This window comes from Mustela nivalis, assembly GCF_964662115.1.
Source record: "Mustela nivalis genome assembly, chromosome: 5".
Classification (NCBI taxonomy): domain Eukaryota; kingdom Metazoa; phylum Chordata; class Mammalia; order Carnivora; family Mustelidae; genus Mustela; species Mustela nivalis.
Genome location: NC_139024.1, coordinates 49,431,669 through 49,446,344, shown reverse-complemented (window position 1 = coordinate 49,446,344; position 14,676 = coordinate 49,431,669). Strand labels below are relative to the sequence as shown.

At 37.2% G+C, this 14,676-nt stretch overlaps 1 long non-coding RNA gene across 1 annotated transcript in view; it reads right to left on the bottom strand.

Annotated features, from left to right (window-relative positions):
- LOC309864301 overlaps positions 1 to 13,354 on the bottom strand; it is a 75,436-nt gene extending 62,082 nt beyond the window's left edge. Inside the window, exon 1 of the long non-coding RNA XR_014311448.1 lies at positions 13,164 to 13,354. This is a non-coding gene — a long non-coding RNA (uncharacterized lncRNA). The remainder of the gene's footprint in view (positions 1 to 13,163) is intronic.
- Between the last annotated feature and the right edge of the window lie 1,322 nt (positions 13,355 to 14,676).

The window sequence follows — 14,676 nt, the reverse complement described above, 5'->3', positions numbered from 1 at the left end:
AGATGGGAGGGATTGATTACTTTTCCCTGTGGGTGCACTGAGGAGTGGGTGCCCCAAGCTCTTGGTTCCTCTGGACTGGAGATTGGGAGGCCACCATCTTCATTCCCATCCTCCAAATCTGTACGGAAAGCATTCAGGGAACAAAAACTCCTGAAATAAAACCTGAGCAGATGCCTTAGCTTGGCGCCTGGAAAAGGCAGTGTAATTCCACCTTGGGGTAAGACATTTGAGAATCACTGCAACAGGCCCCTCCCCAGAAGAGCAGCAAGAGCATCCAGCTAAGACAAAGTTCACTATTCAATGAGAACTGCAGAAATCCAGAGCTAGGGGAAAGCAACACATAGAAGTCATGGCTTTCTTCCTATGAACCTTTAGTCTTTCAAAGTTAATTTATTTTATTTTATTTTTTTCTTATTATATTTTTAAAAATTTTACCTCTTTCCTATTTTAACCATTTTTAAACTATTTTATCTTATCAATACCTTTTAAAAATATTTTAAAATTTTCATTGTTATAGTCATATTTTACCCTTTCATTGTATTTAATCTTATTTTTTATATACCTGTTTTTCTTTCTTTAAAACTTTGGGATATAGTTTCTTCTAACAGAGAAAAATATACCCTACATCTAGCACATGGCTTTGTTCTAGTCTCCAGCTTGATCATATTCATTCCTTTTTTAATCTTTTTTTCTTTTTTCAACCAACTTATTTGTCTTTATTTTTAAAGTCTTAATTAATTAATTTAAAATTTTTTCCAGTATTCCAAGAATCCACTGTTTATGCACCACACACACTGCTCCATGCAATATGAGCCCTCCTTAATACCCACCACCAGCCTCACCCATCCCCCCACCACCCTCCCCTCCAAAACCTTCAGTTTGTTTCTCAGAGTCCACAGTCTTTCATGCTTCATCTCCCCCTTCAATTTCCCCCAATTCACTTTTCCTTTCTTTCTCCTAATATCCTCCATGTTATTCCTTATTCTCCACAAGTAAGTAACCATATGATAATTGACTTTCTGTGCTTGACTTATTTCATTCAGCATAATCTCCTCCAGTCCTGTCCATGTTGATACAAAAACTGGGTATTCATCCTTTCTGATGGAGGCCTAATATTCCATTGTACATATAGATCATATCTTCTTTATCCATTCATCTGTTGAACTGCATCTTGGCTCTTTCCACAGTTTGGCAATTGTGGCCATTGCTGCTATGAACATTGGATACATATGGCCCTTCTTTTCACCACATCTGTATCTTTGGGGTAAATACCCAGTAGTGCAATTGCAGGGTCATAGTGTAGCTCTATTTTTAATTTCTTAAGGAATCTCCACACTGTTTTCCAAAGTGGCTGCACCAACTTGTATTCCCACTAACAGTGTAAGAGGGTTCCCCTTTCTCCACATCTTCTCCAACACTTGCTGTTTACTGTCTGGTTAATTTTGACCATTCTAACTGGTGTAAGGTGGTATCTCAATGTGGTTTTGATTTGAATCTCCCTGTTGGCTAATGATGCTGAACATTTTTTTCATGTGTCTGTTAGCCATTTGTATGTCTTCTTGGAGATGTGTCTGTTCATGTCTTCTGCCCATTTTTGACATGATATATCTGTTTTCTGAGTGTTGAGTTTGAGGAGTTCTCTATAGATCTTGGATATCAGCCCTTTGTCAGTAGTGTCATTTGTGACTATCTTCTCCCATTCTGTGGGTTGTCTCTTTGTTTTGTTGACTGTTTCCTTTGCTGTGAAGAAAATTTGATCTTGATAAAATCCCAAAAGTTAATTTTTGTTTTTGTTTCCTTTGCCTTTGGAGACATGTCTTGGAAGAAGTTGCTCTGGCCGATGTCGAAAGGGTTAATCCCTATGTTCTCCTCTAGGATTTTGATAGATTCCTGCCTTACATTGAGGTATACTATCCATTTCAAGTTTATCTTTGCGTGCGGTATAAGAGAATGGTCAAGTTTCATTCTTCTATACATAGCTATCCAATTTTCCCAACATCATTTATTGAAGAGACTGTCTTTTTTTCCACTGGATATTTTTTTCTGCTTTGTTTAAGATTTTTTTTTTAATTTTTTATTTTTTATAAACATATATTTTTATCCCCAGGGGTACAGGTCTGTGAATCACCAGGTTCACACACTTCACAGCAGTAACCAAAGCACATACCCTCCCCAATGTCCATAATCCCACCCCCTTCTCCCAAACCCCCTCCCCCCAGCAACCCTCAGTTTGTTTTGTGAGATTAAGAGTCACTTATGGTTTGTCTCCCTCCCAATCCCATCTTGTTTCATTTATTCTTCTACTACCCACTTAAGCCCCCATGTTGCATCACCACTTCCTCATATCAGGGAGATCATATGATAGTTGTCTTTCTCTGCTTGACTTATTTCACTAAGCATGATACGCTCTAGTTCCATCCATGATGTCGCAAATAGCAATATTCATTTATTTTGATGGCTGCATAGTATTCCATTGTGTATATATACCACATCTTCTTGATCCATTCATCTGTTGATGGACATCTAGGTTCTTTCCATAGTTTGGCTATTGTGGACATTGCTGCTATAAACATTCGGGTGCATGTGCCCCTTTGGATCACTATGTTTGTATCTTTAGGGTAAATACCCAATAGTGCAATTGCTGGGTCATAGGACAGTTCTATTTTCAACATTTTGAGGAACCTCCATGCTGTTTTCCAGAGTGGTTGCACCGTCTTGCATTCCCACCAACAGTGTAGGGGGGTTCCCCTTTCTCCTCATCCTCACCAGCATCTGTCATTTCCTGACTTGTTGATTTTAGCCATTCTGACTGGTGTGAGGTGATATCTCATTGTGTTTTTGATTTGTATTTCCCTGATGCCGAGTGATATGGAGCACTTTTTCATGTGCCTGTTGGCCATCTGGATGTCTTCTTTGCAGAAATGTCTGTTCATGTCCTCTGCCCAGACCCATAGATCAATGGAACAGAATAGAGAGCCCAGAAATAGACCCTCAACTCTACGGTCAACTAATCTTTGATAAAGCAGGAAAGAATGTCCAATGGAAAAAAGACAGCCTCTTCAACAAACGGTGCTGGGAAAATTGGACAGCCACATGCAGAAAAATGAAATTGGACCATTTCCTTACACCACACACGAAAATAGACTCAAAATGGATGAAGGACCTCAATGTGCGAAAGGAATCCATCAAAATCCTTGAGGAGAACACAGGCAGCAACCTCTTCGACCTCAGCTGCAGCAACATCTTCCTAGGAACAACGCCAAAGGCAAGGGAAGCAAGGGCAAAAATGAACTATTGGGATTTCATCAAGATCAAAAGCTTTTGCACAGCAAAGGAAACAGTTAACAAAATCAAAAGACAACTGACAGAATGGGAGAAGATATTTGCAAACGACATATCAGATAAAGGACTAGTATACAAAATCTATAAAGAACTTAGCAAACTCAACACCCAAAGAACAAATAATCCAATCACAAAATGGGCAGAGGACATGTTTAAGATTTTTGACCATAGAGCAGTGGGTCCATATCTGGGCTCTCTACTCAGTTGCACTGGTCTATGTGTCTGTTTTGTGTTAGTACCATGTTGTCTTGATGATGACAGCTTTGTAGTAAATCTTGAAATTGGGCAACATGATGCCCCCAGCTTTGTTTTACTTTTTCAACATTTCCTTAGCAATTCGTGGTCTTTTCTGGTTCCATACATATTTTAGGAATGTTTGCTACAGCACTTTGAAAAATGCCAGTGGAATTTCAATCAGGATGGCATTGAAGGTATAGATTTCTCTAGGCAGTATAGACATTTTAACAATGTTTATTCTTCTAATCCACAAGCATGGAATGCTTTTCCATATTTTTGTGTCTTCTTCAATTTCTTTCATGAATGTTCTGTAGTTCCACGAGTACAAATCCTTTACCTTTTTGTTAGTTTTATTCCCAGGTTATCTTATGGTTCTTGGTGCTATAGTTAATGGAATTGATTCTCTAATTTCCCTTTCTATATTTTTATTGTTAGTATATAAGAAAACAATTGATTTCTGTACATTGAATTTGTATCCTGCCACATTACTAAATTGCTGTATGAATTATAGTAGTTTGGGGGTGGATTTTTGGGTTTTCCATATGAAGTGTCATATCATCTGTGAAGCAAGTTTGACTTTTTTTGCCTGTTTGAATACCTTTTATTTCTTTTTGTTTTCTGATTGCTGTTGCTAGGATTCCTAGTACTATGTTGAACAACAGTGGCAACAGTGGGCATCCTTGTCATGTTCCTGATCTCAAATGGAAGGCTGTCAGCTATTCCCCCTTGAGAAAGATATTCGCTATGGGTTTTTCATAGATAGATTTTATGATGTTGAGGAATGTTTCCTCTATCCCTCTACTCTGAAAAGTTTTAATCAGGAACCGATGCTGTATTTTGTCAAATGCTTTTTCTGCTTCAATTGGGAGTTCCATGTAGTTCTTCTCTCTTCTCTTATTGATTTGTTCTATCATACTGATTTATTTGTAAATGTTGAACCACCTTGCATCCCAGGGATAAATCCTACCTGGTCACGGTGGATAATCTTTTTAATGTACTATTGGATCCAATTAGCTTGGATCTTGTTGAGAGTCTTGGCATCCATATTCATCAGCGATATTGGTCTAAAATCCTTTTTGATAGGATCTTTGCCTGGTTTTGGGATCAAGGTCATGCTGGCTTCATAGAAAGAGTTTGGAAGTTTTCCTTCTGTTTCTCATTTTTGAAACAGCTTCAGTAGAATAGGTGTTATTTCTTCTTTGAATTTTTGGTAGATTTCCCCAGGGATCAACTTCTTATCAATTCCTTTTTTAGAATCTTTTAAAATTTTCATCTTTACAGTCATATTCCATCCTTTCATTGTGTTTACCCTTATTTTTGTATATATATAAGTTTTTCTTTCTTTAAAATTTTAGGAGACAGTTTCTTTTAACAGACCAAAATACATCCAAAATCAAGTTTGTGGCTCTGTTCTATTCACCAGTCTAATATATATATATATATATATATATATATATATATATATATATATATATGTATGTATTTCTTCTTCCTCTTCTTCTTCTTCTTCTTCTTTTTCTTCTTTCTTCTCCACCCCACCCTCAGGTTTTGGGTCTCTTCTGATCTCGTTAGTGTATATGTGTATATTTTTCTGGGGTCATTGCTACCCTTTTAGTATTTTGTTCTCTCATTCATCTATTCTTATACTCTTATCTGGATCTGGATAAAATGACAAGGCAGAAAAACTCACCTCAAAAAAAAGAACAAGAGGCTGTACTGACAACTAGGGACCTAATCAGTACAGACATCAGTAAGATTTCATATCTGGAGTTCAGAATGATGATTATCAAGGGGTTAGCTGGGCTCAAAAAAGAAAAAAAAAGCATTGAAAATACTAGAGAACCCCTCTCTAGAGAAATAAAATCCATTTCTGGAGAAATAAAAGAACTAAAATATAACCAAGTTGAAATAAAAAAGCTATTAAATAGGTGCAATAAAAAATGGAGGCTCTCACTGCTAGGATAAATGAGGCAGAAGAGAGAATTAATGATATAGAAGACCAAACGATGGAGAATAAAGAAGCTGAGCAAAGGAGAGACAAACAACTACTGGATCATGAGGGGAGAATTCAAGAGGTAAATGATACCATAAGATGAAACAATATTAGAATAATTGGGATCCTAGAAGAAGAAGGGAGAGAGAGAGGAGCAGAAGGTATATTGGGGCATATTATAGCGAGAATTTCCCTAATTTGGTGACGGGAACAAGCATCAAAATTCAGGAGGCACAGGGAACCCTCCTCAATATCAATAAAAATAGGTCAACACCCCATCATCTAATAGTAAAACTTATAAGTCTCAGTGACAAAGAGAAAATCCTGAAAGCAGCTCAGGACAAGAGGTCTCTATCATACAACAGTAGAAATATTAGATTGCTAGCACACCTATCCACAGAGATCTGGATGGCCAGAAAGGATTGGCATGATATATTGAGCACTAAATGAGAATAAGGTATCCAGCTAGGCTGTCACTGAAAATAGAAGGAGAGATAAAAAGCTTCCAGGACAAACAAAAAATGAAGAATTTGTAAACACCTAACCAGACCTACAGGAGTATTGAAAGGGGTTCTCTAAGCAAAGAGAGAGCCTAAAAGTAATAGACCAGAAAGGAACAGAGACAATATACAGTAACAGTCACCTTACAGGCAATACAATGGCACTAAATTCATATCTTTCAATATTACTCTGAACATAAGTGGGCTAAGTGCCCCAATAAAAAGACATAGGGTGTCAGAATGGATTAAAAAATAAGACGCATCAATATGCTGACTTCAAGAAATTCATTTAGATTCAAAGATACCTCCAGTTTTAAAGTGAGGGGGCGGAAAATAATTTACCATACTAGAGTACATAAAAAGAAAGCTGGAGTGGCAATCCTTATATCAGATAAATTAGATTTTAAGCCAAAGACTAAAATAAGAAATGAGCAAGGACACTGTATCATATTTAAATGGTCTATATACAAGAAGATCTAACAATTGTAATATCTATGCCCTTAACATGGGAGCAGCCAATTATATAAACCAATTAATAACAAGATCAAAGAAACACATTGAGAATAATACAGTAATACTATGGGACTTTAACACCCCCCTCACTGAAATGGACAGATCATCTAAGCAAAAGATCAACAAGGATATAAAGGCTTTAAATGACACACTGAACCAGATGGACATCACATATATATTTAGAACATTCCATCCCAAAACAACAGAATATTCTTCTGTAGTGCACATGGAACATTCTCCAGAATAGATCACATCCTGGGTCACAAACAGGTCTCAACTGGTGCCAAAAGACTGGGGTCATTCCCTGCTTATTTTCAGACCACAATGCTTTGAAACAAGAACTCAACCAGAAGAGGAAAGTTGGAGAGAACTCAAATACATGGAGGCTAAAGAACATCCTACTAAAGAATGAATGAGTCAACCCGGAAATTAAAGAAAAATTTAAAAAATTCATGGAAACAAATGAAAATGAAAACACAACTGTTCAAAATTTTTGGGACACAGCAAAGGTAGCCCTGTGAAGAATGTATACAGCAATACAACAAGAAACAAGAAGGGCCTCAAGTACATAACCTAACTCTAAATCTAAAGGAATTGGAGAAAGAAAAACAAAGAAAGCCTAAATCCAGCAGGAGAAGAGAAATCATAAAGATCAGAGAAATTTCATCAATGAAATAAGAACCAAGAAACAGCAGAACGAATCAATGAAACTAGGAGCTGGTTTTTTGAAAGAATAAATAAGATTGATAAACCTCAACCAAGCTTATTAAAAAGAAAAGAGAAATGACCCAAATTAATAAAATCATGAATGAAAGAGGAGAAATCACAACCAACACCAAAAAATACAAACAACTATAAGAGCATATTATGAGCAGCTATTCACCAGCAAATTTGACAATCTGGAAGAAATGAATGCATTCCTAGAGATGTGTAAACTACCAATATTGAACCAGGAAGAAATAGAAAATATGAACAGACCCATAATCAGTAAGAAGATTGAAGCAGTCATCAAAAATCTTCCAAAAAACAAGAGCCCAGGGTCAAATTGCTTCCCAGGGGAATTCTAGCAAACATTTAAAGAGGAATTAAAACGTATTCTCCTCCCCACTTAAGCCTCCATGTTGCATCACCACTTCGAAACAAGATGGGATTGGGAGGGAGACAAACCATAAGTGACTCTTAATCTCACAAAACAAACTGAGGGTTGCTGGGGGGAGGGGGTTTGGGAGAAGGGGGTGGGATTATGGACATTGGGGAGGGTATGTGCCTTGGTGAGTGCTGTGAAGTGTGTAAACCTGGTGATTCACAGACCTGTACCCCTGGGGATAAAAATATATGTTTATAAAAAATAAAAAATTAAAAAAAAAATTCTCCTGAAACTGTTAAAAAAAAAAAAGAACTTTGGAAAGTTTGGAAAACTTCCAAATTCATTTTATGAGACCAGCATTACTTTGATCCCAGAACCAGACAAAAATTCCATCAAAAAGGGGAATTACAAACCAATATCCTTGAAGAACGCAGATGCAAAAATTCTCACCAAAATACTAGCCAATAGTCTCCAACGGTATATTAAAAGGATTATTCACCATGACCAAGTGGGATTTATTCCTGGGTTAAAAGGGTGGTTTAACATCTTCAAATCAATTAATGTGATACAATATGTTAATAAAAGAGAAAACAAGAACCATATGATACTCTCAATAGATGCTGAAAAAGGATTTGACAAAGAAAAGCATCCTTTCTTGATCAAAACTCTTCACAGTGTTGGGATAGAGGTTACATACCTCAATATCTTAAAAGCGATCTATGAAAAACCCACAGTGAATATCATCCTCTATGGGGAAAAACTGAGAGCTTTTCCTAAGGTCAGGAACATGGCAGGGCTTGCTTTCCACTCTCACTACTGCTATTCAACATAGTATTAGAAGTCCTAGTCTCAGCAATCAGACAACAAAAAGAAATAAAAGGGGGGCACCTGGGTGGCTCAGTGGATTAAGCCTTCAGCTCAGATCATGATCCCAGGGTCCTGGGATCGAGCCCCACTTCGGGCTCTCTTCTCAGCAGGGAGCCTGCTTCCCCCCACCCTCTCTGCCTGCCTCTCTGCCTAGTTGTGATCTCTGTCAAATAAATAAATAAAATATTTAAAAAAAAAGAAATAAAAGACATCTGCACTGGCAAAGAAGAAGTCAAACTCTCACTTTTTGCAGATAATATGATACTTTACATGGAAAATCCAAAAGACTCCACTCCAAATCTGCTAGAACTCATACAGGAATTCAGTAAAGTGTCAAAATATAAAATCAATGCACAGAAATCAGTTGCACTTCTATATACCAACAACAAGACAGAAGAAAGAGAAATTAAGGAATCGATCGCACTTAAAATTGCACCCCAAACCATAAGATATCTAGAAGTAAACATAAACAAAGAGGCAAAGAATTGTACTCAGAAAACTATAAAACATTCCATGCTTATGGATTGAAAGAACAAATATTGTAAAAATGTTTATGCTACCTAGAGCAATCTACACATTTAATGCAATCCTTATCAAATTACCATCAATTTTTTTCAAATAAATGGGACAAATAATCCTGAAATTTTTCTGGAACCAGGAAAGACTCCGAATAGCCAGAGTAATGTTGAAGGAGAAAATCAAAGTTCTGGCATCAAAATTCCAGACTTCAAGCTCTATCAAATCAAAGTTGGTGGTATCAGGATGCCTGGGTGGCTTAGTTGGTTAAGCAACTGCCTTCGGCTCAGGTCATTATCCCAGTGTCCTGGGAGCGAGTCCCACATCGGGCTCCTAGCTTGGGAGGAAGCCTGCTTCTCCCTCTGCCTCTACCTGCCGCTCTGTCTGCCTGTGTTCGCTCGTGCTCTCTCTCTAACAAATAAATAAATAAAACCTTAAAAAAAAATTAAAGTTGGTGGCATCAAAATTTCAGACTTCAAGCTCTATGACAAAGCTCTAATCATCAAGACAGAATGGTACTGGCACAAAAATAGATCAATGGAACAATACAGAACCCAGGAATGGGCCCTCATCTCTATGGTCAACTAAGCTTCAACAAAGCAGCAAAGAATGTCCAGTGGAAAAAAGACAGTCTCTTCAACAAATGGTGTTGGAAAAACTGGACAGCCACATGCAGAAGAATGAAACTGGACCATTTCCTTACACTATATACACCCACAAAAACTCAAAATGGTTGAAATATCTCAATATGAGAAAGAAATCCATCAAAATCCTTGAGAAGAACACAGGCAGCAAACTCTTTGACCTCAGCCTCAGCAAATTCTTCCTAGAAACTTCATGAAAAGCAAGGGAAGCAAGGGCAAAAATAAATTATTCAGACTTCATCAAGAACAAAAGCTTTTGCACAGCAAAGGAAACAAAACCAAAAGACAACTGACAGAATGGGAGAAGATACTTACAAATGACACATCAGATAAAGGGCTAGTATCCAAAATCTATAAAGAACTTATCAAACTTAATACCCAAAGAACAAATAATCCGATCAAGAAATGGGCAGAGGACATGAACAGACATTTCTGCAAAGAAGACATCCCAATGGTCAACAGACATATGCAAAAGTGCTCAGCATCACTTGGCATCAGGGAAATTCAAATCAAAACCAGTGAGATACTTCACTCCAGTCAGAATGGCTAAAATTAACAAGTCAGGAAATGACAGATGTTGGTGAGGATGTGAAGAAAGGGAGACCCTCCTACACTGTTGTTGGGAATGCAAGGTGGTGCAGCCACTCTGGAAAACAGCATCGAGGTTCCTCAAAAAGTTAAAAATAGAGCTACCCTATGACCCATCAGTTGCACTACTGGGTATTTACCCTAAAGATACAAATGTAGTGATTCGAAGGGGTATGTGCTCCTAAATGTTTATAGCAGCAATGTCCACAATAGCCACGCTATGGAAAGAACCTAGATGTCCATCAACAGATGAATGGATAAAGAAGATGTGGTATAAATATACAATGGATACTATGCAGCCATAAAAAGATGGTATCTTTCCATTTTCAAAAATGTGGATAGAACTAGAGAGTATTATGTTAAGCGAAAAAGTCAATCAGAAGAAGACAATTACCATATGACCTCTCTGATATGAAGAATTTGAGAGGCAGGGTGGGAGGTTGTGGGGGCAGGAAGGGAAAAAATGAAACAAGATGGGACCGGGGAGGGAGACAGATTCTAAATCTCAGGAAACAAACTGAGGGTTGCTATTGGAGGGGTGGGGAGGTAGGGATAGGGTGGCTGGGTTATGGACATTGGGGAGGGTATGTGTTATGGTGAGTGCTGTGTAAGACTGATGCTTCACAGACCTGTATCCCTGAAGGAAATAATACATTATATGTCAATAATAATATAAATAAATAAATAAATAAATAAATAAATAAATAAATAAGAGCTTAAGAACGTTGCTCAGGGTAATGTAGCAAGAATGAGACAGGTTTGAGATTTGAACCTAGAAGAATCAAGCTGCAGGGTCTGGGCATTTAACCACTATGCTATACCATGTCTCCGCACATATATAACAGCTGAACAATCATCCAGTATAATTTTAGTAGGGCTGGTCTATTTTAGACCAATTCAAAATACAGAGCCAGTTTAAAAGAATAAATTAGTTCCCACAGCTATAAATATTCTTCTTAAAATTACACTATCATTTCCTTTATATAGCTGCTGCTGCTTCTTTTTTTTTTTTTTTTTTTTTTAACCTTCGGTTAAACCTCCCTCAAATTCGGCCTTTATGACAGAATCTTTGGTCAGAAATTAATATTTAACTAGAACAGAGGAAAATCTGATCCATTAGGGTCTTCCTAGGTTAGAAAAAGAAAACTTCTTTTGAACATTTTTAAAGTGTGGTTATTTTGTTTGTATGAAGAATAGTAATTCTGGCTTGTAATAATTCCTAAGTGAGAAATGAGGTCTTGTGAATTTGAAGAAAACCCAATGGACAGTAAATTAATGTATTCTTGTAAGACAATCTGGTCACATTTCTCCCCTTAGATTTAAGTAGCAGCATTATCATGAAGAGTTATAAAATTTCTTACTCAAATATAAGACTCTTTGTTTTCTAGTCCACTCATTTTTATAACTATGAATTTAAATAAATACATTATCTGGAGATATGTAGTCATGCAACTAATTTTGTTTTTGTTGTTGTTGTTAGATTTTAACTGGTAACTGAAAAACTTTAGGGATGAAAACCATTAGAAAATAGCATGACATATTCAATTTCATAATAGAGATTCACAGCCCAAACATGTTTGAGTGCTCATGTGAGAGATAACATTTTGGTCACCTAGAATTATCTTTCAGTAAATAATGGGAATTGTAAGTCTGAAGCCTGAAGTTTTTCTCTCAGAATTGTCTCTAGATCTTCAGACCCATAATCATCTTCCCTTCTTCTGAACTTCCATGACACTCACTCTTCTCTTCAGTGTATCACTGGTCCTTATCATGCCCTTTCCTGAAGGATAAATGGCTGTTGTTTATGTATATATTGTTATTATCTTTCTAGGGTATAAGTTCTTCAAGATGCAGATGGTGATTCATATTCCTCTGTATCCTCTAGTACAACCTACCACATGGTAGGCCTTCAGGAAATAGACATTAAGGAGATATTTTATCAACTAGATACCACATTGGGTAATTCAAGCTAAAAACTTTCATTAGAGAACATTATTTAAACAGGCTGTCAGGGCGCCTGGGTGGCTCAGTGGGTTAAGCCGCTGCCTTCGGCTCAGGTCATGATCTCAGGGTCCTGGGATCGAGTCCCGCATCGGGCTCTCTGCTCGGCAGGGAGCCTGCTTCCCTCTCTCTCTCTCTCTCTCTGCCTACCTCTCCATCTACTTGTGATTTCTCTCTGTCAAATAAAAAAAAAAAAATAAAAATAAACAGGCTGTCAGTCTACATTGAACCAAATGGGTGATTTCAAAATTCCACTTCACATTAACGGTTTACATGCAAATATATCTGATTAAATGCATCAGGGAAGTCAGCTTTAAATCAAACAAGTGTCTTAACTGTAAATGCAATGCTGACATATATGGACCAAGTCTTCTATTTTATTTATCTAACTAATTTGAAGTCAGAAAATATCAGTTGTCCCCAACTAATGTAGGAAAGTAAAAACAAGTAAGCCACACTTCCAAAATACTCTTAACCTCCAATTCTTCTCTTTCTTTTGGGACTTTCTCCTGGTTTTTAGAGAGTTGTGTGAATATGGCTGGTGGATCTAGAAGTTATGTTTTGCCAATTACACAATGTTTAAGAATTTAACATTTTTGCTGGCATCTAGAATTAAAATAGAAACTCCAAATAGTATTTTCATGACTATTTCATATCACATCTATACTCATAGTTAGCAAACTCGTCTTTCACAAGTGATGAATGGGCCTTGATAGAGAGTTTTGACTCTCTGGGACTTAGCCAAGCTATGAATACCTGTGGTAAACAATAACTTTGGGTGGATTTTGTGTGGTAAACAGATTTCAAATGCAAAGTTTATGTCAGAATTCCCTTGGAACAGAAACTCACACATGGGAAGGTAATTGTTTTCTTACATAGGGCAGCTCTCTGACTCCAACTATTCCATTTGCGTCCAGTAAAAAATCCGTGGTGAAGGCTGAGCATGTTGAGCTTGACCTAATCGATACTAGGCTCACGGTCAAGCAGCACCAGCTGTGGACAAAGGCAGTGATCACAATGGGCCTCTTGGTCAAGGCTTGGAGCCCTCTCTTCAACCTAACCAGTTCTGTTGAGAGAAAGACAATGATTAGCATTTCCAAATCGAAGACATTTTGAGTGTATGACAATTTGGTGAGTTTAAGTCACAAGTTACTACAAAGTTATAAATTAGGCCCCAGCCACGCCAATCATGGTGGCACCATGCTAGTATTTTCCAAATTTATTGACAATGAAATACTGTAAAAATCTTAGTGCTCATGTGTATTTGGATAAAGGTACACAGAAAAGAAATGATTTCATATGCAACTTAAACTTACAGAATATTTTATATATCAATTATATCTCAATGAAAAAATTAAAATCTAAAAATTTGAGACAGAAATGACCTTACAAATGAATGGAATACTGTAGGAAATGATTAAAGTTAAACTGTGGCTTTAAAAAAATACATCTAGACTCTAATAACAAAGATAAGAAATTAGAAAAATTAAAGTATTTCAATTGTGAGAGTAAAATAAAGAGAACAATATTTAAGGTTAAACACACATTTTATAATTTTGTTAGAAAACATTTCACACAAACCCCTCAACATTTTAGATTAGTAAACTGATTTCTTTTTAACATACCAAGTACACATTTAATATTAGAAATAACATTCTTGATTCATACTTCAAATATGTTTCAAGACTTTGTTTTTATGGTTTGAACTTTGAATAATAAAAATCATTTACACAGCTCTATGAAGAAAAGAGAAGAACATGAACATTGTGTTTCAACAGTTAAGCATCTTGAATTATGCTGCTTTGCATCTACAGTCTAGATATCGTTTCTGAAGCCCAGAGCCCAGCAGCCAACTGCTTTTCCAGGGTTCCATTTGGATTTCTCATGGGAATCTCAAATTCAGCACGTCCCAGTTGAACTCCTTGTGCCTTTAGCTGTACACCTGTTCAGTGTGTCTCTGGAGCAGTTTCCCCAGGTAAATGGCGCCACTGGCTCCTTAAGACAGAAAACTGGATGAGTTCTGACTGGTGCTTCATCTGCCCTGAAGTCTACTCAGTCCTCAACCCTTGTCACTTGTACTTGATGAATAGCTCATGCATCCATCCTCCTCCCCCTGCTCTTTTGGTCTGCTTTACCATCTGGTCTCAGCTCCCCTCTCCTGCCTTATTCGCCTCCACTCCTCCCACCTGTTCTTAGGTCATATTGAATCATTCTTAGTTCTCTCAGGATGCAATTTTCTTCTGTTAGGGACTTTCTTTGACCAAGCAAAGAATGTTGCTTTGTTCTTTGGGGGCCATTGCCTGCTGTTCCCTAGCCTGGAAAACCTTCACACACTTGCTCATTTAGCTACTGCCCAACAAAGATACTACTGTTTTCAAGAAGCTTTCT